Raw genomic sequence first — 20,466 nt, forward strand, 5'->3', positions numbered from 1 at the left:
GCAATAACTAACAATAGGAGACTCCAAATGTGAGTGACTAAATGGTGGTCTAGATGCACTGGAAGACTAATCAGTGAAAAATGAATGAATTAGAGTTGCTGACAACCACATGGGAGCATCTGAGGAGCACAATGCTGACCCAAAGAATACATACAACAAAGACTCTATATAAAGTTTAAACAACAACAACAACAACCAACAGCCTGTAATCCTAGCTACTTGGGAGGCTGAGGCAGGAGAATCGCTTGAACCTGGAAGGTGGAGGTTGCAGTGAGCTGAGATTGTGATATCGCATTCCAGCCTAGGCAACAAGAGCGAGACTCCATCTCAAACAAACAAACAAAAAACAACCCTGCAAAGCTGAATGACATATTGTTTAGAGAAACAAAAATATGTAGTAAAACTATTGAGAAAACAAGAGAACGATGAATGCGAAACCAAGGATGGTAGTTTCTCTGCAGAAACAAAGGGGCTGGGATGCTCTTCAGGGTTATGGGCGTGCCCTTTTTTACAAACAGATCCTTGGGTATTTGGTTTTTATTAAATTCCTGTTTTTCATACATTATATATTGCTTTATAAATATTAGTTTTTATTTATTAAATATTTAATAAACTTAAAAGTAATGCAAGTTGGCCCTGTTTGTGGAGGGAATGGTAGGAAATGGCTGGGCGCGGTGGCTCACGCTGTAATCCCAACACTTTGGGAGGCTGAGGCGGGAGGATCATGAGGTCAGGAGATCGAGACCATCCTGGCTAAGATGGTGAAACCCCGTCTCTACTAAAAATACTTAAAAAAAAATTAGCTGGGCTTGGCAGTGGGCGCCTGTAGACCCAGCTACTCCGGAGGCTGAGGCAGGAGAATGGCGTGAACCCAGGAGGCAGAGCTTGTAGTGAGCTGAGATCGTGCCACAGCACTCCAGCCTGGGCGAAAGAGCGAGACTCCATCTCAAAAAAAAAAAGAAAAAAATTATGGTGGAAATTTCCAGACCTTTATGAGTTTTTAAGGCTTTTGGATGTACAGTTGACCCTTGAACAATGCAGGAGTTAGGGGTACCAATATCCTTGCATTAGAAAATCCATATATAACTTCTTTTTTTTTTTGAGACAGGGTTTTACTCTGTTGCCCAGGCTTTAGTGCCGTGGTGCAATTTTTGCTCACTGCAACCTCTACCTCCCAGGCTCAAGCCACCTCAGCCTCCCAAGTAGCTGGGACCACAGACATGTGCTACCATGCCTGGTTAATTTTTGTATTTTTTTGTAGAGTTAGGGTTTCACCGTGTTCCCCAGGCTGGTCTTGAACTCCTGAGCTCAAGCAATCCATTTGCCTTGGCCTCCCAAAGTGCTAGGATTACAGGTGTGAGCCACCGCATCTGGCCCATATATAACTTATGACTGCCCACTAACTATTAATAGCCTGCTGCTGACTGGAATCCTTACTGGTAACAATCAATCAGCACATATTTTGCATGTTATATGCATCTTATGCTGTATTCTTACAAGAAAGTAAGCTAGAGAAAAGAAAATGTTATGAAGAAAAACACAAGGAAGATAAAATATATTAACTATTTATTAAGTGCAAGTGGCTCATGATAAAGATCTTCACCCTTGTCAACTTCACATTGAGTAGGCTGAGGAGGAGGAAAAGGAAGAGGAAGAGGAGAGGTTGGTTTTTCTCTCTCAGGGGTGGCAGAGGAGGAAGAAAATCCATGTATAAGTGGACCCCCACAGCCAAACCTGTGTTGTTCAAGGGTTAACTGTATTTTCTTTTTATTATGTAATGGGGGCTATTTGCACACATCTACTAAGAAGGCAAAGAAAATGTATTTCTTTATTTTCTATAATGATATAATCTTCCTCATCCTCCCTCACCCGACTGAGTGGTGATGGACAGTGGAGGTGGGGGCACAGTCAAGCCTTTTAATCAGCCCCTCTGTACCTATAGGTTTTGATATGGTTTGGCTGTGTCACCACCCAAATCTCATCTTGAATTGTAGTTCCCATAATCCACATGCATCATGGGAGGGACCAGGTGGACATAATTGGATCATGGGGTGATTTCCCCTGTCCTATTCTCCTGATAATGAGTTTGTTCTCACAAGATCTGATGTTTTTATATGCAGCTTGCCTCTCCGCTGGGCACTCATTCGTCTCTCTCCTGCTGCCGTATGAAAAAGGACCCATTTCCTTCCCCTTCCACCATGATTGTAAGTTTCCCGAGGCCTCCCCAGCCCTGCAGAACTGTGAGTCCATTAAACCTCTTTCCTTTATAAATTACCCAGTCTCAGGCAGTTCTTTATAGTACCGTGAGAATGGACTAATACAGGTTTAAACAGTCATTTTAGGAAAATGTTCAATATCCTTTTTCTTCCTCTCTGGGTATAGGGACCTGGGAGTGTGACATGGTGTCCACAGGGGAAGAGGGCTCTCATCTAGACCTTCTGACTGTCCTCTGGAGCTTCCTGGTGTCCATGGGGGGCTGCTGCTCTGGGCTGGCCCCAGGGCCTTTGGCCGGTGTCCATGAGGTAAACGTGAGAAACTTCTTTCTGGTTGGCTCTTGGCTACAACAGCCCTTGGTGGTTTTCCCCTGCTAATGCGACCCCACAGGATCCTAGGAGTTCTAGAAATTGCTCTGAGTTTAGCTGCATTTCTGTCAAATCTCTGAGGCCTCTTCAGGAGGGACGTGTTTTTCTCCGGCCATGACAGCTCCCAGGCCGGGCCTGCTGCTCTCGGTGCAGTGGCCTTCCTCTCCATTCTGGGGTGAGAAAGAACTTTCCTTCATGTCACACAGGAGCTGGGGGCAACTTGGGACAGGTCCCCAAAACTCTCTGTGTCTAACCAGGTGCTCCTGTCCCTTTCCCTTGGCTGCAGCTGAAGCCGTCCCTACCAGGTTGACAAGAATTGCACGCAGGGTTCTGGACAGGAATATAATAAGTATTAATCAGGCTGCTCTTTGGCACACTTCCTTTTTGCCGAAAATCATGTGGCACTAGATCCTGACCATTTGCATCCCCCGTTGTTTCTATAGATAGAATCTCTGACATTAGAATCATAAGGCTTTGGCTTAAGGATCACTTAAGATATTTTTCAGACCCGGAATTCCAGCAACCGTTTGACAACTCCTACAGAGAAGCAGGAGCCACATAAGGATACAGCTTCTTCATATCCCTGTTCCATGACTTCACCCTGCGTTCTTCAGCCAATCAATGTGTCAGGCCTCTGAGCCCAAGCCTACACGTATACATCCAGATGGCCTGAAGTAACTGAGGAATCACAAAAGAAGTGAAAATGGCCGGTTCCTGCCTTAACTGATGACATTACCTTGTGAAATTCCTTCTCCTGGCTCATCTGGGCTCAGAAGCTCCCCCACTGAGCACCTTGTGACCCCCCCCACCCCTGCCTGCCAGAGAACAACCCCCGTTGACTGTAATTTTCCACTACCTACCCAAATCCTATAAAATGGCCCCACCCCATCTCCCTTCACTGACTCTCTTTTCGGACTCAGCCCGCCTGCACCCAGGGGAAATAAACAGCCTTGTTGCTCACACAAAGCCTGTTTGGTGGTCTCTTTACACGGACGTGTGTGACACAATGATCCCCACACTTCACCCCGCTCCAAATCCCCAAAAAGCCCTAGGCCCACGCTCCTTGGGGAGATGAATGTGAAGTTTCCTCCCATCTCCTTGTTCAGCGAACCTGAGATTACACCTCTTTCTCTGCTGCAACCTGGAGTCTCAGAGTATTGACTTACTGGGTACATCAGGCAACAAACCTATTGTAGTTCTACAGTTGCCCATGTGGCCTGGAGCCAGCCCATACAGGAGACTTCCCCACATGGAGCCCTCTGTTTTTGGCTTTCCCCCTCCTTTTTATGTGATGCTGTACACCCCTTCCGGATAGACACCAGAAAGGGAGCCGTCATCCCAAATGTGTCAAACTCTTATCTCCTGAAGTGGTGTAGGAAATACTGCCTCAAAATATGGCACCTTGGAAATTGAAAAAGCAGAAACAGGAAGGCTATCTCACCTTTTTCTTTCATTTTCTTCCTTCCTTCCTTCCTTCCTTCTTTTCTTTCTTTCTCTTTCTTTCTTTTCTTTCTTTTTTTTTTTCAACAGGGTCTAGCTCTGTTGTCCAGGCTGGAGTACAATGGTGCAATTGTGGCTCATTGCAACCTCCACCTCCCAGGCTCAAGCGATTCTCCTGCCTCAGCCTCCCGAGTAGCTGGGATTACAGGCACCCACCACCACGTGTGGCTAATTTTTGTATTTTTAATAGAGACAGGGTTTCACCATATTGACCAGGCTGGCCTTGAACTCCTGGCCTCAAGTGATCCGCCCGCCTCGGCCTCCCAAAGTGCTGGGATTACAGGCGTGAGCCACTGCGCCTGGCCTACCTCACGTTTTTCTTGCCCTTCTTCTCTGAAGCAAGTCCTAAAACCTAGGAAGGTCACTGTCCGACCTTACCCTCCTCCCCTGAAAATCCTCACATGACAGGTGTCCTGCCCTATGCCCAGAGGGAAGGAATGTCATGCACAAAGGCCAAGAGGAATGTGAACAAGCAGGCTTTGTTAAATTCCCACCCCCGAGTTCATTACCTCAAGATAATCCCCGTTCTCCAAGTATGCTTCTGCATGACTGTCCTTGAAAATCCACAGATGACTGTCCATGAAAATCCACAGATCTCCTGTTCCTTTGGGTCTTCATTTTCTGAAAGTTCCCGTGTCACATAATACCTATATTAAATAAATCTGTATGCACTCTCTTGTTAATCTGATTTTTGTTATTTGAGTCTTAGCCATGAGCCTAGCATTGAATGAGAAAAGATATTACTTTTTTCCCCTATACTTTCCAGTCCCTGCCTCATCCTCTGGGGGCAGAAGGGGTGGGCCCACCATCTCCTACCTGACAGTCACTTCTCCTTCCCCATTTCCTCCTTCTCTGTCCTGCCTTTCCTCGGGCCACAATGGCAGTTGAAAAGCAGGGAGAGAAAGTGCCTCAGAGGAAGGGAATATCTAGAAGGTTTAGATTCCTTACATTATTATTGTGGTGTTGTTTTTTAGATGGGGTTTTGCTCTCGTTGCCCAGGCTGGAGTGCAGTGGTGCAATCTTGGCTCACTGCAACCTACACCTCCTGGGTTCAAGCAATTCTCCTGCCTCAGCCTCCCGAGTGGCTGGGATTACAGGTGTGTGCCACCACGCCTGGCTAATTTTTGTCTTTTTAGTAGAGATGGGGTTTCACATGTTGGCCAGGCTGGTCACGAACTCCTGACCTGAGGTGATCCACCCACCTCGGCCTCCCAAAGTGCTGGGATTATAGGAGTGAGCCACCATGTCCAGCCTATTTTTTTAAAAAAATGAAGAAATAAAGGTGAGGTGATGACACCGCCCACCATGCCCAGACCTCGCCCACGCTGGTTCTGTCGTTTCCTTATACTAATTTTTGAACATTTAAGGATTTTAAAAGCTAATTTGTCCAAGGACACTTCTGGCCTTACTTTCTTGCAAGTAAGCTCATTTCAAGATGCTAATAAGAAAGTATGTTTCTTCCCAGGAAGTCAGTCAAATTAAGGGAAGAGACCACCCCTCATATTGTCTTATGCCCAATTTCTGCCTCCAAAGAAAGAAGAAGTAAAAACTAAAAGGCAAAAATGAAATCCACAGGCAGACAGCCCGGGCCATACCCTGGGCCTGGTAGTTAAAGATCGACCCCTGACCCTGACCTAATCAGTTATGTTATCTATAGAGTACAGACATTGTATAGAAAAGCACTGTGAAAATGCCTGTCCTGTTCTGTGCCGTTCTAATTACCGATGCATGCAGCCCCCAGTCACGTACCCCGTGCTTGCTCAATTGATCACGACCCTCTCACACGGACCCCCTTAGAGTTGTGAGCCCTTAAAAGGGACAGGAATTCCTCGCTCGGGGAGCTCGGTTGTTGGAGACGTGAGTCTTGCTGAAGCTCCCAGCGGAATAAAGCCCTTCCTTCTTTAACTCGGTGTCTGAGGGGTTTTGTCTGCGGCTTGTCCTGCTACAAAATGTGGAAAGTGGGACAATCACGCCCTTGTGAAACAACAATCGCAGCACTTCAGCCTTCCTGGGTATGGTCTTTGATCTTTCTGCTTGGCCGTGAGGGGAATAAAGTTGTAATGGCTGAGAGCTCAGAACTTAGACTTGTAAATGAGGAGCTTTCTGCTTTGCATGGTAAGCAGGCAAGCAATTTGACCTTCGCTTGACACTCAGAAGCCAAAACACATTCCAGACAATTCAAGAGTCAAGTGCAAAAAAATTAAAGTGTAAAACACTGGACAAATAGAATTAGATACTTGTAGATTTATAACATCTGGAGCGGTAAAGACTTAGTAAACTTAGAAGTAGTAGAAGTCATAAAGAAAATAATGGGCCAATTTATCTGCATGAAATTAATTTTTAAATGAATTTGCTTTATCCTAACTGGCTGTTAGTGAAATTGGTCACAGGCAAATTGGCTTTTAAATGAATTGGTTTGAGAGAAACTGGCCAGCACTTCCTCGGGAGTGGTTGTGGGAACAGAGCCAAGAAAGAAACATGTGAGGCCGGGCGCAGTGGCTCATGCCTGTAATCCCAGCACTTTGGGAGGCCAAGGTGGGTGGATCACCTGAGGTCAGGAGTTCAAGACCAGTCTGACCAACATGGAGAAACCCGGTCTCTACTAAAAATACAAAATTAGCCGGGCGTGGTTGTGGGTGCCTATAATCCCAGCTATTCGGGAGGCTGAGGCAGGAGAATTGCCTGAACCTGGAAGGCAGAGGTTGCGGTGAGCCGAGATCGTGCCATTGCACTCCAGCCTGGGCAACAAGAGCAAAACTCTGTCTCAAAAAAAAAAAAAGATACAAAGAAAGAAATATGTGAATAATGACTAACTTTGTTAGAGGCAAAGACAGGATTGGTGACTGACTAGATACAGCAGGGAGGCAGGATGGAAAAGTCAAGAATGAATGGGCGGTTTATGAGTCCAGGTAGCTGGGAGGGTAGGAGAACCAATTAACCCAAGTAGGAAGCAAAGCCGGAGGAGCATCCTTGGTCCTTGGAGTTGATATCACTATAGGTCACTTGTTCTCTAACTTTTGCCTGCATCAGAATTACCTGGATAGTTTGTTAAAATGCATATTGCTGGGCGCATCTGTAGAGTTGCTGATTCAGTTGGTCTGTGTTGGGGCTTGAATTTCCATTTCTAAAGGGTTCTTAGGTGGTGCTGATGCTACTGACCCTGGACCTCACTTTGAGAATCATCATCTGGTTTGGAGATGAAGGTGGGGGGATAGTGCCCAGCAGAGAGTTATTATTGTGGGCCTGGAGCCCCGGAGAGAGATCAGGGCCAGATACAAGGATAATTGCTACCATTGCCTGTAAAGCTTCCCCTTGGTGTGCCAGTAATGAGCTGATGGGCCCAAATATTGATTATGCACTAGGGTGGGGGCTGGGCAGGGGCTGGAGAGGCCAAAGCCCCCAGACCAATTGTCTTTGGCCTGAGCAGCCACTTCCATTTATCCCAGAATGCATACTGGCATTATCATTTTTCTAATGGAAGCAGTAATATGAGAAACTAAAATGCTGAAAAGCACTGACTGAGCACTTACTCTGTGGCAGGCTGAAGTGATATTCTTACGAGCAAGATCCAATTATTATCCAGATTTAAGAGAAGAGAAAATGGAGGTTTAGAGAGGTTAAGCCACTCGTTCATTGTCACATGGCTAGTAATTGGCAGATCCAGGATTAAAACTCTGTCTGGCCCATTTCCAGACCTTGAGCTTCTAATCATTGTGCCTCTTAAAGGATTTGAACATTACCTGCGTAGAGGTGATATTTAAAACAATGAGATTGGATGAGACTATCAAGCAAGAGGGCATAGAGAGAAATGTCCAAGTACAGTACCTTGGGGAACATTTAATTTAGGGGATGAGGGGAAGAAATGGAGTCCCGGAGGATGTTACAGAAATGAAAGGAGAAGAAAGCATGAAGAAACTAAAAGAATTTCATTAGTATCATATGCCTTGGAGCTGTCAAGAAAGAAAAACAAACAAAAAAGATTACTAAATTTTGAGACTAAGATTACTGTTCTTGAAAGGAACTGCTTCATCAGAGAGGTAAGGATGAAAAGTGAATGTTTAGTTTCCTAGTGGTGCTTAGCAAACAACCCCAGACATAGCACCTTAAAATAGTAGCGTCATTTGCCGGGCGCAGTGGCTCATGCCTGTAATCCCAGCACTTTGGGAGGCCAAGGCGGGAGGATCACAAGGTCAGGAGTTTGAGACCAGCCTGGCCAACATAGTGAAACCCCATCTCTACTAAAAATACAAAAATTAGCCTAGCATGGTGGCATGCGCCTGTAGTCCCAGCTACTCGGGAGGCTGGGGCAGGAGAATTGCTTGAACCTAGGAGGCGGAGGTTGTGGTTAGCCGAGATTGTGCCACTGAACTCCAGCCTGGGAGACAGAGTGAGACTCCGTCTCAAAAAAAAAAGAAGAAGAAAGTAGTAGCATCATTTATTGTTTCTCACATTTCCAAGCATTGACTAGGCTCTAGGCTTAGCTGGGTGGTCCTTCAGCTCCAAGTGGTGTTGGCTGGGGCACTGGGAGGCTGCAGTCATCTGGAGGCTTGATTGCACAGAAACATCCCAAATAGCTCATTCACCTGACTGGCTGTCAGTGCTGGCTGTTGGCTGAGAACCCAGCTAGGGCTGTTGACCAGAGAGCCTCAGTTATCCCCTGCACACACTTTATGCATGAGGTTGAGTTTCTCACAGCATGGTGGTGGGATTCCAGGAAGATCTGTTCCAAGTGCATAAAAGTCAAGGCAGTTGATCTCTTAAGTCTGTCTCTGATGTTACATAGTATTGTTTCAACCACACTCTGTTAGTAAAAGGAAGCCACAAGTTCAACCCAGTGGAGGAGTAGACTCCACTTCTCAATGGGAGGAGCCAAAAATTTGAGTCTATTTAAAATTCATCACAGGATAGATGATAATAATGTGGATGTAGCTAATATAGATTCTTTTCCTTTCAAGAAATATTATACAGGCTGTATGCAGTGGCTCACACCTTTAATCCCAGCACTTTGGGAGGCCAAGGCAGGTGGATCACTTAAGGTCAGGAGTTCGAGACCAGCCTGGCCAACATGCTGAAACCCCGTCTCTACTAAAAATACAAAAATTTAGCTGGGCGTGGTGGCGTGCACCTGTAGTCCTAGCCACTCTGGAGGCTGAGGCAGGAGAATCGCTTGAACCCAGGGGTGGAGGTTGCAGTGAGCTGAGATCGTGCCTCTGCACTCCAACCTGGGAGATTCTGTCGGAAAAAAAAAAAAAAGAAAAGAAATATTATAACAAAGGGAAAAAGAGAACAATGGATGTTTGAGAGCACAGTTTTGGGGAAGGATTGTTTTAGGTATACAGGGTGAATTAGCTGCGTACGGCTATATAACAGTATAGGTAACATCCCATTACCTTTGCCATATTCTAATTGTTAGAAGCAAATCACAGGTCCTACCTATGAGGGGACGTACACGGTCAGGAACACCAGGAGGCAGGAATTATGGGGCCATCTTAGAGTCTGCCTACCACAGAAGGCTGAAGTTTGATAATAGTCTGGAAGGCAATGGCGAGAATAGAAAGAAAACCAATCTTAAGAGAGAGGTCGCGGACAATTGGTAGACAGGGGTTAAGGTTACATGTAAGTTAGATTTGGAAAGGGGAATTTTTTGTTTTCAACATATAGGAAACGGGAGCAAATAGGAGAAAATGAGAGAAGTTTTGAAGTACGGAGAAGGGAAATTTCTAGAAAAGCTCATACCAATGAACCTCCTTCTTCCCCATAAAGTAGGAGATGGGATTATTTGCTGAGTCTGAGAGTTGAGAAGGAATTCGTGCTTTGAGGAAAATGGAAAATATTTGAAACGGATACTATGGGAAATGGCATAGATGGTGATTAAAGTGAAAATAAGGAGAGAAAAGGAAAATTAACAGCAGACAGAGTCAGCTTAAGTTGTTTCACATGAATCGTTTTAGAACTGCTGGCCAAGAATTTTAGATATGGGCTGATGATGGGATTTAAGCTGTGTAAGAAGGCAAATGAGGTCAAGAATAAGCAAACATGGTAAGAACAGAGCTTAAAGAGAAGATTTCCATAAGGGCAGATCGTAGCCTCAACGAGGCTGAGGGAATAGTAAAGGGAATTTAAAAAATTTTTAATCTTACTTGAATTTCCAGCAAAATGTGTCACCCTGTCTTGTTGAAATGCTCTCCTCCTTGCTTCTAGCCTGTGCGCTTTGTGTTTTTCCTGCTTCTCTGGAATCTTGGTCTTGTTCTGCCTCTCTAGTTCCTCTGTTCATCCTCCAGGTAAAGGTGACCATCAGGGTTCTCCCCTAGGACTGCTTCAGGGTGATTTCCTCCACTCCCACGGATTTAATTACTCTCTAAAGGCTGCCAAATTGCCAAAGTTATGTTTCTAGTCCAGATTTCCTCATTAATTTCAGTCTATGCCCAGCTGTCTGCATGACCCACAGGCATTAAAGCTGGACATTTCAAAAAATAGAAAGCACTATTTCTCCCCACCACCCTCTCCCCTCTTCTTCAGCACCCGTCTTCTTCCAGCAATTCTCTATCTCAGGGAAGGGCACCACCATCTACTTATTTGCTCAGCTGGGAAACTCTGTGTCATCCTTGACACCACCTTTCCCTCACCCCATCCCTATCTCTATACCACTCTACCACTTTCTTTCCCCTTCTCTACGGCCATTCTTCTACTCTCTCTTCCATCATACTTTGCCAGATCACTCTATCAGGCTCTTACACTGCCTTGCTACTTCTAATACTGATTCCTACAACCTATTTTCCTCCCTGTAGCCAAAGGGATCTTGCAACCTGCAAATCTTATTATGTCAACACACCTCCCCACTCACCCTCTCACCCTGACACATGGACACACACCACTTAAAATCTGTCCTATTGCCCATAGGATAAGTAATAAATAACAAGCATTTGCTGAGAACTTTACTTTGTGCCAGGCACTATAATTTACTTTTATTTTTATTTTTTTTGAGACAGAGTCTTGCTCTGTTGCTCAGGCTGGAGAGCAGTGGCATGATCTCAGCTCACTGCAACCTCTGCCTCCCGGGTTCAAGTGATTCTCCTGCCTCAGCCTCCCGAGTAGCTGCTATTACAGGTGCACGCCACCACGCCCGGCTAATTTTTGTATGTAATTTACATTTTACAAGTACAAATCCATCAGCATGCTATTTCAGGAGGCTCGTTATTTGGTCCTAGTCTAACTCTCCAGCCTATCCTTATCTGTTCTTTCCTCTTTACTTGGCTCCTTCCAAATCACCCTTGAAGAATCAGCTTAAGGTTATTATTGCTTCCAGGGAGCCTCCCCTCTCCTAGGTTCAGCCTCTGTTAGGGAACATGAACCCATCACAGTCTACAGTATTAACCTTCTCATTTGTCTGTCTCCAACACAACTCTGTCTTATTAGTGTCTACACTTGCACTGTCTTTCACAGTGCCCAGTTCATAGTAGATGCTCAATAAATATTTGCCGAATGAATGAGTGAATCTTGAAGGTAAAACAATTCCACATATGGATAGAGTTCAAAGGAGTGGTTCTACTGTGTGTGGCTCCACACCTCCCCCCTAGCTTTTTCTATGTTGACAACCTTTTTTATATGTTTAAAAAACAGATGTCTAAGGCGGGGCACGGTGGCCCACACCTGTAATTCTAGCACTTTGGGAGGTTGAAGCAGGCAGATCACTTGAGCTCAGGAGTTCAAGACCAGCCTGGGCAACATGGTAAAACCCTGTCTCCACTAAAAATACAAAAATTAGCCAGGCATGGTGGTATGGGCCTGTAGTCCCAGCTACCTATGGGGCTGAAGCAGGAGCATCACTTGAACCCAGGAGGTTGAGGCTGCAGTGAGCCAGGATGGCACTACTGCACTCTAGCCTGGGTGACAAAAGTGAGACCCTGTCTCAAAATAAATAAATAAATAAAAATGATAAAATTAAATAAAAAAGAAAAAAGCAGTCTAATATTGAATTTTAAGTTACATTGTGAGGTTACATAATCCCCTACTGTTAACCACAAATCTTTAGCAGGGCCCACAGTAGAACAGAAATTTAAAGGAATAGTGTTTGTGAGGAAATATATGTTCAACAGCCATATGCCCCACTTGGTGATTGGACCATGCAAGTCAAGTGTTAAATTCAACAAGCAAGGAATAAGACAGAATTTTTTTTTTTTTTTTTTTTTTTTTGAGATGGAGTCTCGCCCTGTCACCCAGGCTGGAGTGCAATGGCTCAATGTCAGCTCACTGCAACCTCCACCTCCCAGGTTCAAGTGATTCTCCTGCCTCAGCCTCCCAAGTAGCTGGGATTTTTGTGTTTTTAGTAGAGACGGGGTTTCACCATGTTGGTCAGGCTTGTCTCGAACTCCTGACCTCGTGATCTGCCTGCCTCAGCCTCCCAAAGTGCTGGGATTACAGGCATGAGCCACTGCACCTGGCCTGAGAGATTTAGAATTGAGTAGAAGAGAACATAGTAGCTAGAGGTGACTAGGCAAAAACATAAGCCCGTGAAGTCCCTGGACACATTGGGAAGGTCAGAGGATTTCCCACAATAAATGAGCTGGGGATTTGAACCAATTTTATTTGAATCTCAGTGCACAAAGTGACCCTAGTAGATACGGAGTTAAGAAAGTCAAATGCATATCTGTAATTATTTTTATCAGTATATTCTTCTTTTTAAAAACCCAGATATCGAGAATCAGTCCAGATCATTATATTCTTATCCAAGCCTTTCTGCATTGTTTTTAGCTACATGGAAGGGACGGGATGGGAGGATTAGCAAAACATTTGGGTAAGGGCAATATATTTTTTAAAATAATCAAACAGAACTGTGGATGAGATAATTTTAAGTCTTTGCAGAAGAGCTCAAAGGAAAGAATACCTTATCCTTGACAGACTGTAAAATTTGGTTTTGTAGGATGTAGAATGCATGGTTTTTTTTTTTTTTTTTTTTTTTTTTTCGAGATTGGGTCTCACTCTGTTGCCCAGGCTGCAGTACAGTGGCACAATCACAGCTCACTGCAGCCTCCACCTCCCTGGGCTCAGGTGATCCTTCCACCTCAGCCTCCCGAGTAGCTGGGACTACAGGTGCATGCCACCATAGCTACTAATTTTTGTTATTTTTTGGTAGAGACGTGGTTTCACCATATTGCCCAGGCTAATCTCAAACTCCTGGGCTCAAGTGATCCTCCTGCCTCAGCCTCCCCAAGTGCTGGGATTAAGGTTATTATTGCTTCCAGGGAGCCTCCCCTATCCTAGGTTCAGCCTCTGTTAGGGAACATGAACCAGGCGTGAGCCACCACACCTGGCCTGTTTTTTTTTTTCTTTTTTTTATCAATTAGTAATAAATATGTGCCTTTCCTCACTTCTCTACTTTCTAACTCCATTTCTGTTATTTTAGATGCAGTGTTCCTGGGCCCTTTTTTTTTTTTTTTTTTTTGAGACGAGTCTAGCTCTGTTGCCCAGGCTGCAGTGCTGTGGCGCAATCTCGGCTCACTGCAAGCTCCGCCTCCCGGGTTCACGCCATTCTCCTGCCTCAGCCTCCCGAGTAGCTGGGACTACAGGCGCCCGCCACCACGCCCGGCTAATTTTTTTTGTATTTTTAGTAGAGACGGGGTTTCAGCGTGTTAACCAGGATGGTCTCGATCTCCTGACCTCGTGATCCGCCCACATCGGCCTCCCAAAGTGCTGGAATTACAGGCGTGAGCCACCGCGCCAGGCCTCCTGGGCACTTTTGACACTCACTGCGTGGGCTCACACCCCATTAGACTGAGATGGAAGGGAGGGTTTAGGAGGAGGTGTCCAGATCAGGGAAAGAAGACCTGTGTGACCCCGCCTTGAGGTCACAGCATGAGACATGAATGAATGAGAGCACTGGTTCTCAAAGTGAGGTCCTCAGGTAAGCAAATCCTCATCACCTGGGATGATGCTTGTGAGAAATATGAATTTGGGGTCCCAACTCAGATCTACTAAGTTCAGGGTAAGGCACTGCAATCAGTGTTTTCACAAGCCCTTCAGGTGAGCCTGACACATATCAAAGTTTAAAAACCTCAGTGGGTTGGGTTTTTGCGTGAGTACTTTAGTAACTACAGGCAATACATACTTAGATTATTTTTCTACTCTCTTCTGCCAAAATGATTTCTACTACTGAGATAGTCTTAGAAGTTACGTTTTTAAAGTAATCATGAAGAAAAAACATATCTTGAGAACATTGAGAAAACATAACAGCCACTAACTCGGCTCTATGGTCAATGCAATTTGGTCAACGCCATTCCAGAGAGTACTCAAAACAGGGCAGGAGAGCCTCCTACCTCTTTGACTTCCCCCTTCACCATGCCACGTCTCAGGTTTCTGTCATTATTTTTCTAGTAAAAGCTATAAAAATCATCCCACTTCCTTTTTGCATTCACCACAATCACTCGCATGAACTTCAGTTCACTTTTTAATTTTATTTTTTGCTAGGCTTCCTGAAATCATGAGATCAGTTCACTTTTAAGTGTCTGGGTTTCTGCTAAGCTGCAGAGCAGACTTTCTCCTAGCATTTCTGCCCCGTCATGTTTATCTTCCCCGTTGAGATTGGGTAAGAGGAGGTGGACAAAAAGTGGTGACAGTTACTTTCACTCTAAGGGAAGCTAGGAGGCATGAGTTCAACAAATAGTAATCACGATCATTTTGCGTGCAATGCAATGTGAGAGGAAGGAATACAGATAAATACCTAAAATTAGATATAAATGGTATTATAAGGGTGTGTATAAAATACAGAAAACATAGATAAGGAGCAATTGATGGAATGGTGGAGAAATGGACTAGGAGAGGTACAAAAAGGAAGTAACATTGGCACCGGTCCTCAAGGTCAAGTTCAACAGGTAGATGGACATGGGAAGGGGATGTTGGGTGAAGGGGACACCATGAGCACAGGCTTGCAGATAGGAAAGATGTTTGGGGCCTATTTCACCGTAGTTCACTGTGGCTGGAATATAGGGGACAGAGCAAGAGTAGATGCAAAAGGAAGTGGCCCACACTCTAGGATCACCTGTGAGGGCCCCTTCCTGCATTCTTAAATATTTTGGCATAATCACCGTTTGGATGACCACATAGAGAACAGTTTCAGTTGAGCAGTGGGATCAGAATTAAAGTTTTATCTAATCTATCTATCTATCTATATCTATCTATCTATCTATCTATCTATCTATCTATCTATCTATCATCTATCTATCTATCATCTACCTATCTGTCTGTCTATCTATCTATCTATCTATCTATCTATCTATCTATCATCTATCTAATTTTTAAAGACAGGGTCTGTCTCTGTCATGCAGGCTGGAATGCAGTGGCATGATCCTGGCTCATCGCAGCCTCAAACTCCTTGGCTCAAGAGATCTTCCTGTCTCCTCCTGAGTATCTAGGATTACAAGTGCATGCCAGCACACCTAGCTAATTTTTAAAAAGTTTTTTGTAAAGATGGGGCTCACCATGTTGCCCAGGTTGGTCTCAAACTCCTGGCCTCAAGTGGTCCTCTAGCCTTGGCCTCCTAAAGCCCTGGGATTAGAGGTGTGAGCTGCCATGGCTGGCCAAAATTTTGGTGTATAGATTAGGAGATGGACTGTAAAGAAGGGTGGTCATTTGAATAAATGATTCATGGGAGAAAACGGGTTTTACTGTAACAGCCAAAGCCTACCAATATCGAGTTTCCTTATTCATTATGCATGTTATTAGTGTATTTTTAGCCCAGCATTATGATTACGCAAGTAAAATAAACTTGGGGTGAATGTTGATGTGACCCTAAGTATCTTACTTCACTGAATTGGAATTCTACTTAGATTAGTCTTAGTAGATCTTTCTTTCTTCCCTGCTAACATCCGGGAAGCAAAGAAAAAGAGATTTATTGAAGTATAACCTATTAGAACTTGCATAGAGGCGTGGCGAGCAAAGGTTTTATGGAAATACCTGTAGATGTTTGGAGCCATAAGAACACAGTGCTTGAGGATGCTGACCTTGTGGTGGGATATAATGTTGAGTGCCTTTTCCCAGACCCATTATCATTAAACCCTGCATAGACGGGGAACCCAGAAACCATCATCTCTCCATCCTCCAGAGCCCTGCAGAGACAACTGAAGTTTCTGGATGAGTTTATTTCTAAATACAATAGGGAAGAGGTTATTCACACAGAGATTGTCACGGATATGATTATAGGACCCCAGTTCTTTATTATACATGGCAATAGACTAGACACTCTGCAGATCTTATTATTTCCAACTTGACATTTAGGATAGCATGGCAGATTGTATTTTCCAAAGATGCCTACAGTAATATCTCCGAAACCACATGGTCTTCTGCAATGGGACCTTGTGACGTCTGCCTTGAATGTGAGCAGGATCTGTGACTCCTTTAACAAACACAACATGGTGGAAATGATGTTGTGCCATCTGGCCTGGAAGCTTCCTGCCTCTTGGTTCCCTCTGACAAGCCAGTTGCCACTTTGGTGAGAGGCCCCAGTCACATGGAGAGGCTATGTGTGGTTGCCCTGGTCAACACCCAACTGCCAGCGTCAACTGCCAGCTATGTAGCGAGCTCTCTTGGACATCTAGCCCAGTCAAAGCCTTGGGTGACTGTCACCCCAGCCAGCATCTGACGGCAACTTCAGAGAGAACCCATACGAGAACTGCTCAGCTGAACCCAGTCATCCAAAAAACTGTGATAAATAGCAGTGAGTTGTTGTTTGAAGCCATGAAGTATTTTGATCTGTAATCCATACACTATAAAATTTATCTTTTTCAGGTGTGCAATATACAGAGCTATAACCATCACCATTCTCAGTTAAAGAACATTCTTGACCAGGCGCCGTGGCTCACGCCTGTAATTCCAGCACTTTGGGAGGCCGAGGCGGGTGGATCATGAGGTCAAGAGATCAAGACCATCCTGGCCAACATGGTGAAACCCCGTCTCTACTGAAAATATAAATGTTAGCCGAGTGTGGTGGTGGGCACCTGTAGTCCCAGCTACTTGGCAAGCTGAGGCAGGAGAATCACTTGAACCTGGGAGGCGGAGGTTGCAGTGAGCTGAGATTGCACCACTGCACTCCAGCCTGGTGACAGAGCGAGACTCTGTCTCAAAAAAAAAAAAAAAAGAACATTTTTATCACTTCCCAAAAATGAAACCCCCTGCCCAGCAGCAGTCACCTCCCTCCTACCCACCCCCTAGTCTCTGGAAAGGACTAATCTACGATGTCTCTGAGGGTTTGCCTATTCTGGACACTTTTCTGTTTGTTTTGTTTTGTTTTTGAGACAGAGTCTTGCTCTGTCACCCAGGCTGGAGTAGAGTGTCATGATCTTGGCTCACTGCAACCTCTGCCTCCCGGGCTCAACTGATTCTCTTGCCTCAGCCTTCCAAGTAGCTGGGATTACAGACGTGCACCACCACACCAGGCTAATTTTTGTATTTTTAGTAGAGACAGGGTCTCACCATGTTGGTGAGGCTGGTCTCGAACTCCCGACCTCAAGTGATCTGCCTGCCTCAGCCTTCCAAAGTGCTGGGACCACAGGCATGAGCCACTGCGCCTGGCCGAATTCTTCTTATGTCAGAGCCTACAGACAGGTTAATGGCCAGTTTCTTCTTGGCCCACTACCATCCATAGTGTGGTCTCCCAGGCACCGTCTCATCCTAGAAAAATCCCATCTCCCACTTATGTGGTTCACAGTTGATCATCCCTCCACCAATTCTAATCTCAGAGTCTTTGATTTCAGTTCTGGGTAAATTTCATGTGTACTTTAATCTCGGCCTTTTTACATGGCTTGTTGATTTATGTGGCTTCTTGAAATGCTGTTTACAAAATTAGACACTTGAAAGGTGGCATAATTGGTTTGCGTGAAAACTAAATCAAGATTCACCTCAAACCCAATAAAATAAATGAAGACAGAATGAAGCTTTTGCCTGGCATTTAGCAGGGCTGGCACAGATTTTTCCTCTATAGCACATGGAGGAGCAAGTGAACAGCATTCCCTGAAGTCTTACCAGGAGCTCTAAGCTCCAGAGTGGAGCCAAATCAGGCTGCTAACCCGACGGAGAAAACTTGGTGTGAATATACATATATATGTCACATATCTGTGTGAGCATATAATATGTATCTATATATAGTCAGCTAAAGCTGGCAATGAAAACAAAAACTCTACTTTCTTGGCTTATTCAAACTGCATAAAAATAAAGTGTTTGACAATCAAGGAAGAATGTGCAAGCCACTGCTGGTTAAAGGATGTGTGGCTATCCCATGAAAGAACCTATTAAGAATCCTATAGGCTTACCGCTGGCTTGGTTTGGAAGGCAGAGGCCAGCTCTTTGTCATGTTCTGTGCTAATTCAACAGGAATGACTTCAAGGAGGGTTTTATGTGCAGGCACGATTTATGTGGCAGGGAAAAATAAAGGGATTTCTGTAAGCTAGCCCAAGTTAGGGGATCTCTTTGAGTGATTAGTCCAATAATACGTAGATGCTGGTGAGGCTGGGGTGAGGAGTCTGGGGAGAACAAATGCACACAAAATGCGTGTGCACACTCACGTGACGTGTGTTAAATGTATATGCAGATATACAAGCACTGCCAGCCATTGTATGGGTTTCTGAGAATCCATGGAGTTTGGGGCACTGGATAAAAATTTCTGGTGATTATAAGTTTAAATTATAATTTTAAAATTTAAAAATTTTTTTAAATTTATTTTTTATTTTTTTGAGACGAAGTCTGGCTCTATAGCCCAGGCTGCAGTGCAGTAGCACAATCTCAGCTCACTGCAACCTCTGCCTCCCGGGCTGAATCGATCTTTACCCCTTAGCCTCTAGAGAAGCTGGGACCACAGGCATGCACCACCACACCCACCTAATTTTTGTATTTTTTCTAGTAGAGACAGGGTTTCACCATGTTGCCCACCCTAGTCTTGAACTCCTGAGCTCTAGCCATCCACCTGCCTTGGCCTCCCAACATGCTGAGATTACAGGAGGAAGCCACTGTTGTGCCCGGCAATGTAAGTTATATTATAATTTTAAAATAATTTCATCTAATATTATTTGACATCTATATATTCAAATATAGACAAACATATATGACAAACATATTTATTTGACAAACATATGTGAAGCATCTGTCATGTGCCAGGCACCATGGTTGGCAGTAGGTATACAAAGATGAATAAAGCAGACTTCCTGCCTTTGGGGAGCTTGCAATCCATTGAGCAGGACAAATAAAATTATTCTGCAATGTAATCGAGGGCTATAATGTTTGCATAAACCAAGTCTTTTTTTTTTTTTTTTTTTTTTTGATACGAGGTCTTGCTCTGTTGCTGAGGCTGGAGTGCAGTGGCATGATCTTGGCTCACTGTAACCTCTGTCTCTGGGTTCAAGTGATTCTTGTGCCTCAGCCTCCCGAGTAGCTGGAATTACAGGCGTCAGCCACTGTGCTCGGCCTAAACAAAGTATTTTGGAATCATAGAAAATTGTTCCAGTTATTTTCAGTGTGTAACATATTAGCCCGAGACTTACTGGCATAAAGCAATTATTTTATTATTCTCCTAGACTTGGTGGGTTAGGAATTTGGAGAGGGCACAGAAGAGACAGAGAAGAGATGACTTTTTTCTGTTTCGTGATGTCTGGGACCCCAACTGGGAAGATACAATGAGCAGAACTGCTGAGCGGAGTGCGTGCACATGACTCCCCACAGAGCCAGGCTTCCTCACAGCATGGCAGCCTCGGGCTCCAAGTGCGTGTATCCCAGCAAATAAGGCGAAAACCACGTCACTTCTTATGACCCAGCCTCATAAAACACTAGTATCACTTTTGCAATACTCTATTGCATGAAGCAACCTCAAGCCCACCCAGGTGCAAGGGGAAGGGGCATATAATCTAACTCTCAATGGGAGGACTCTAAAAGAAGTTTGTGGCCATTTAAAAAACTGCTATGAAAAGACAGTGCCTTAGTAACTTGGGGAATTGGGAAGACTTCACTGAAGAGGTGATGTTTGGGATGCATCTTGAAAGAGGGACAAAAGTTTGCCAGGAGAAGTGGGGTGAAAGAGAAATGATTCTTCATAGGGAACGTCACCTTTTAGGCTTACACGTACATACACAGGGAATACTGAAATACAAGAAGGAGTACAAGGGGGTAACTAGGAAGTGGATCGAGCATCAAAGGATAACCAGTCTCATAAGTCCCAGACACCTTGAATACATCAGCATGTTTGAACTGCTAACTCAGCTCAATAATTGTCCATTGATTCTTAAGCCATATATAGGGTTTGGGAAAGAACCAAACCATAGTTACTCATTTGGAAAAGAACTGTGGAGCAGATAGGTTAAAGTTGGAATTTAAAGTGAAAGGACTACTTTTTCTTTAACAAACACAT

At 44.5% G+C, this 20,466-nt stretch overlaps 1 long non-coding RNA gene across 1 annotated transcript in view; it reads right to left on the bottom strand.

Annotated features, from left to right (window-relative positions):
• LOC129035013 (uncharacterized) overlaps positions 1-20,466 on the bottom strand; it is a 57,791-nt gene that overhangs the window by 20,306 nt on the left and 17,019 nt on the right. Inside the window, exon 2 of the long non-coding RNA XR_008502070.1 lies at positions 4,592-4,729. This is a non-coding gene — a long non-coding RNA (uncharacterized LOC129035013). The remainder of the gene's footprint in view (positions 1-4,591; positions 4,730-20,466) is intronic.

The sequence above is a fragment of the Pongo pygmaeus genome, chromosome 3 (assembly GCF_028885625.2).
Source record: "Pongo pygmaeus isolate AG05252 chromosome 3, NHGRI_mPonPyg2-v2.0_pri, whole genome shotgun sequence".
NCBI lineage: Eukaryota > Metazoa > Chordata > Mammalia > Primates > Hominidae > Pongo > Pongo pygmaeus.